The sequence below is a fragment of the Malus sylvestris genome, chromosome 5, assembly GCF_916048215.2.
Source record: "Malus sylvestris chromosome 5, drMalSylv7.2, whole genome shotgun sequence".
Classification (NCBI taxonomy): Eukaryota; Viridiplantae; Streptophyta; class Magnoliopsida; order Rosales; family Rosaceae; genus Malus; species Malus sylvestris.
In genome coordinates, this window is record NC_062264.1 from 34293551 (window position 1) to 34299550 (window position 6000).

At 38.3% G+C, this 6000-nt stretch overlaps 1 pseudogene; it reads right to left on the minus strand.

Annotated features, from left to right (window-relative positions):
* The window catches only part of LOC126620624 (receptor-like protein EIX2), a 59841-nt pseudogene extending 55288 nt beyond the window's left edge, over positions 1-4553 (minus strand).
* Positions 4554-6000: the final 1447 nt, after the last annotated feature.

The window sequence follows — 6000 nt, forward strand, 5'->3', positions numbered from 1 at the left end:
AAACTTTACATGTTTTACAGCGAGAGGTTAGTTATGTTGATAAATGAAATGATTTTGTAAAACATTTGTTTTTGCCCACTCACGTTTTCTGTTTTGCGCCCCTCCAGGTTTTAAGTAAGCTCACTGTTGGTGGCTCGAGGTCGTCGGCAGTTCTGACATATCCAAATAATAGTAGGACATACCTGGTACTGTATAACTAGTACTTGTCCTACTGGACTGCACCTAGACTTCTTATGCTCTGACTAGGAGTGTTTACTGTTGTAACTAACTCCTATCACTCCCTGTTTAGTAGTGCACTTGAGTAATTCAGTTTTTTTAATTATTCGTATAATTGTTATCTTCATCGCTTCTACACTGTGCACTTGACTACGTCACTCTCACGTGATGGCCAACATGCCTTGATCTCGGTCGGGGTGTGTCACTCTGTATCGATGCGAAGCAATCCATATGTTTTCAAACTGAAACATGGAAAAAATAAAAATAGAAGTGCCTTCTAAAGTTCTTATTTTTGCTGTCATATGACATTGATAGCACATGGCATGTTTGTGTTCTTCCCTCATATAGGATGTACTCTTATACACTAAGACAAACTGTCAACCTTGACAACCATTAAATGACTTTGCTAGACCATCTTGTTATCATGGGTCATCTCTATCAGAAACATTGTATTCATATTTTTGTTTGACCACAATTTTAACATGCGTTAATCTGTAATGCGATTTGTTATCTTTTTAATGGATATCTGATTAGAGTTATACAGTTTTTCCTTCTTGTTTCATTTCACATTAGAATATAAACATTCATCCATCAAAACCACACCAAAAGTGGGTAATTCATTGTAAAAATACAAAACCATTAAGGTGATAAATCTAAAAAGCAAAGTAACCATAATAATCTACTTCTTTGCACACACATCAGCCAATCCACAAAAAAACTAATCATAAGCTGATAAACACATTCAACTATGAAAAAATTAATTCTTTACACATTCTAAATATGTTCACCGAGCCCAGTTACAACTAAGAACACTGATGAAGCATCCTCGTCAACAAATCAAGCAGATCAAGGCGAACTGCTTAAACAATTATCTACGAAAGTAGATAAAATGGTCAAACTCATTGACTCATAGTAATATGGATCACGGAGTCTAGGATTGTTTTTATTTGATCCTAAAGGGTATCTAGTTTCTTATTGATCTGGGCATTTGGGTTAGACTCATCAAGTCTTTCAATGATCCTATAAAGTTCTTATCTTATGTCTCCTAATTCTGAAGCATAATGGTTTCTTATAGCTAGGATCCATCTTTTAATGCTCATCCTATCCTATTCTAAGATTCTTTTAATCTCAGTGATCTATTTCTTGAACTCCGAGGCTAATTCTATCTTAGAAATGTTTTCTTCTGGTACAATATTACTACTCCCCCTTTTTCTTTTTGGCGGAATTGATTGAAATCAATTGGCTCAACAGAATAGCCAGTTCATTACAACCTACAGAAATTAAAAATAAAAACTAATATATAGCTCAGCCAAAACATACCCAAACTGAATACGATTTGTCTGACGATCACTTGAATACAAAGATCACCCAAAATTTAGCGAAAATCTGGGAACAAAATCAATCCAATTGTAATAACAGTTAGACAACCAAAAAACAAATCTATGAGCAAGACAACCAAAAATGAAATTAAACTGCAAAGCAAAACTAAAAAATTTAGAAATCAGTCACCTTAATACGTACCAGTTAACAAAACGACGAAAAAGACGAAATCGATACGGTTCGCACCCAAAAACAGAGAAGAACAGCCAACAACTATTCCAAAAATCAAAGATCGTGTCTGCCCGGAGGTAATTTTGTGAAACCAAAAGGAAGAAATTGATAGAAAACAGGGCGCACAACGATGAAGGCGGAGGAAAACCCAGATGAGGAAACCAGAAAATGAAGAGCCAAAAGGTAAAGTGAAACGGATGAATCGAATGAGAGAAAGAAAGGATGCAGGACGCGTGGGCTGGATGGGTAGAATCGGAAATTCACTGCGCACATATGAAGAAGCACGGCAAAAGCCAAGAAAAGCGGAGGGCATAATTGTCCTTGCACTGTTCACGAACAGTGAAAAACAGTGCCACCCGAGTTTGGGTTTTAGTATACGTATAATGTGGCTTGCTCACTAAAAACATAATGGAGACCTTCTAAATTATCCTCACGAACCAGAGAAGCCAAATTATTCACACAGTTGGGGATCATTCCCGAAAAGTTGTTATGACTGAGGTCGAGGATGTGAAGATGGCTAAGATTGCACAAGTTATGAGGAATATGTCCAGTAAATAGGTTGGATCACAACTGTAGCATATACAACATGGCTACGTTTGATCCACCTATCCATAATGGTATTGTCCCCAATAATATGTTGTCTCCAAGATCAATGCTCCTTAAACTAGAACAATTTTGCAAGGAATCAGGAATTTTACCGTCAAAACTGTTGTTGTTGAGCTTTAAAATCTCCAATAAACTTAATACTCCCAATGAAGTGGGAATATTACCAAAGAGATTGTTGTGACTCGCGTCTAAAAACAATAGATTGCTCCCCGCAAGCCATGCACAGAAAACTGATTGTTTTTTAGGGCCAGAACTTCCAAGCTTTGGATGTTGCAAATAGAGTTAGGAATAATGCCATTCAAATGATTCTCAAAGAGATACAGACCTTCCAAATTGGGCATTAGCTGATCAATATTCAAGGGAATTGGTCCGGAAAATGAATTGCTTTGAAGATATAGGAGAGAGACATTAGTGGACCAAAGTGGAAGTGGGCCCACCAAATTATTACGACTCAAATCAATAACCATTGAATTTGGAAATTTTAAATGGGTTGGAAGGTTTCCGGAGAATTGGTTGTGAGCTAAAATTAGATAGACGACTTGGGTAGATATCTTTGACAACCATTCCTCTGGTATGGAATTTTTTGAGATTTCATTACCGTGAAGATTAACGTTCACTAGTTCAGTTTGAGATCGAAGCCATACCCCAAAATCAGGACCTACCCGACAGTTTATGATCTTAATTGTGTGGAGCTTGAAAGGAGGGACCCAATCATAAGCTACTTTAAAACTGAGGGACATTGGTCTTTGTGTATCTCCTACTTGAAAATCTTGTAAACTGGTAAGATTTATGAAGTGGGATTCAGTTAGAATGCCTTCCCATATATTGAGGTACAGATGTAGGGAAACCAGCTCAGTGAGTTGTCCGATGCTTTCTGGAATGGAGCCATTCATATAATTATAAGAGAGGTCCAATGTTTTCAAGGAGGACAAGTTTCCAATGGAATCTGGAATCGACCCCCACAAATGGTTTCCACAAAAGTCGAGATTTTGCAAACTTTTTAACATTCCTAAGGAGGCCGGGAGTTGGCTTTGCAGCCCGCAAAATGACAAGTCTAGTGACTCTAGTGAATTATTTGAACAATTAGAGAAACTCCTCCAAAACTCTTCAATCCCCCCTCCATCAAAATTGTTGGCGCGAAGACTTAAGAACTTTAGCTTGCACAAATTTCCAATGACTTTAGGAATTTGACCTTTTAGGCCTGTTGCAGATAAATCAAGGCTTTCCAGAGATTTCAAGTTTGCAAATTCACTCGGAAAAGGACTGGTTAAATTGTTTCTGGCTAGATTAAGCTCTTTGAGGCTAGTAAAATTAAAAAGCCAACTAGGAAATGCAGAATTAATCTTATTATCTGACAAATCAAGGATCAAAAGGGATGTGAAATTAATCTTTTGCAGTGAGAGTGGAATGCTTTTGATTTGGCACGACGACAAGTGTAACTCTAACAATGAAGGAAGCGTGTTAATATCATACGCCCAACTGACTCTTGTGCTGCTAAGGTCAATGCCTTCGAGATTAAGGTATTTTAGGGAAGAGAGGTGAGAAACCCAACTCAAGTTGCTGGAAGATAAATTGTAATTAAACCCGAGATCAAGAAAATTCAGGCTTGACGGGTTACCAAGAGAATAGGGAATCTCTCCCCCGAACAATGAAGAGGAAAGATTGAGATATTGCAAACTGTTAAGCTGCCCAAAGAAGTTTGGAATGGGAATAATGCCGTGGAAATTATTCATGCTCAGGTCAAGGTAATTCAAATATTTCAAGGTTAACAAAGAAGCATTTATCTTACCTCCCAAGCAAGACTGTTCATGAGCCGACTCGTCCCACCGTTCATCAGAATATGAAAATGGATACGGATATGGATTGCGGAGGTTCATCTTGACGACACGACCAGTGCTGTTGTTGCATGAAATTCCTTCCCATCGACAGCAATCACGACCCACCCAAGAAGAAAGCCTACCCGAATGATCAACACGCTCGTTTTTAAAGCTCACAAGCGCTCTGCGTTCTTCCTCAATGCATAATGATTTCACAACACCAGGGGTCGGAGTTCCGATATCACCGGAGCAGAGTATAGCAGCGGGTAGATAAAAGGATGCCATAAACAAAAGGTGAAAACAGAGGGAAACATTGAGGTAAATAGGCTTGAATAAAAAGCTTTCTGCATGCAAGGTATCCATTGGATAAATCAGGTATGAGAACAATGTATAATGTATTGGAGAAATTTTGCCAAAATATCTGGTATTCAAGCCACGTGTCATAACTGTTGCATAGTGGCCAAAATAGGCTAGGAAACAAAACAGAAGAATGAAAGAAAAATTGATGAGGGAACATCATGATGAGGAGGCATCATGATTATGTTTCCTTGTTTTGTGGCTTGCTTTGTGGCTGTGTTTTGTGGCTTTTTCAAAGCCATAATTATTTGTTTCGGGCAGAAGAAAAAAAGTAGTAGAAGAGGGCTCATTTTCTGAAGAGAGAAGTGAGAGCTACCGAGAGCAAGGAGAGTTGCAGAGATCCCAAAAAGAAAGAAGAAGTTGCTGCTTTATTGGTTAGTAATCATCCACCAAAGTAGTTGTTGTTGTAATAGTTTTGAGTTATATGTATAGAGAAGAAATTATTCATTATATTTCTTTCTTTATTTGTTTCTTTGGTGTGTGAGAGCTATTGGGTGTATTGGGTTATTTGGGTTGTGAGATTGCCAACACTTTGTAAACTCTCATTTGGTTGATAGTGGATTATTGGGTGAGCTCCTACTGCTCCGAGGACGTACTTTAGTTACACTGACGGTTGAGGAACCTCGTTAAAATCTTGGTGTCTTTAATATTTTGTTCTTGCATTTCATTTGATATATTTTCTGTGGGTTATCAAGAGTTGGTTCCAAAGGTCTGGTGCTATCCTAGCACAACAATTGGTATCAGAGCACTGGTTGCTCTTGGGTACTGTCTAGTTGTCAAAGATGTCAGACGGGCAAGATGAAAATCCTTTTGGAAGCAGCTCCGGGTTTGCAAGAACTACGGTGCAAAATGCAAAGTTCGAAGTGGAAAAGTTTGATGGCACAAACAACTTCGGGATGTGGCAATGTGAGGTCAAAGATGTGTTGGCTCAACAAGATCTACTTGCCGCTTTGGGAGAGAAGCCGGAAGCTATGTCGAAGCCGGAATGGGAGAAATTAAATTTGTGGGCTTGCTCTTCAATTCGGTTGTGCCTTGCAAAAACTCAGAAGTATTTTGTGATGCGGGAGACATTAGCAAGTGGGTTGTGACAAAAATTAGAAGACAAGTATATGACGAAGAGTGCAGAGAACCGACTACACTTGAAGAAAAAGCTCTACCGCTTCCAATACAAAGAAGGTACAAAAATGATTAGACACCTTGATGCTTTTAATAAGTTGATTGCCGACTTGTTAAATTTAGATGAGGATATTAAGGATGAAGATAAGGCCTTAATATTGTTGAATTCCTGGAGCATTTTGTTACCACTATTATGCATGGTAAAGAAACTGTGAAATTTGAAGATGTGTCAAATGCCTTGATGAATTATGAAATGAGGCATAGAGATAAAAATCATGATAGTACCTCTAAAGCTTTATTTGTTAGAGGTAGATCATCGGAGATGAGGTCCTCTACT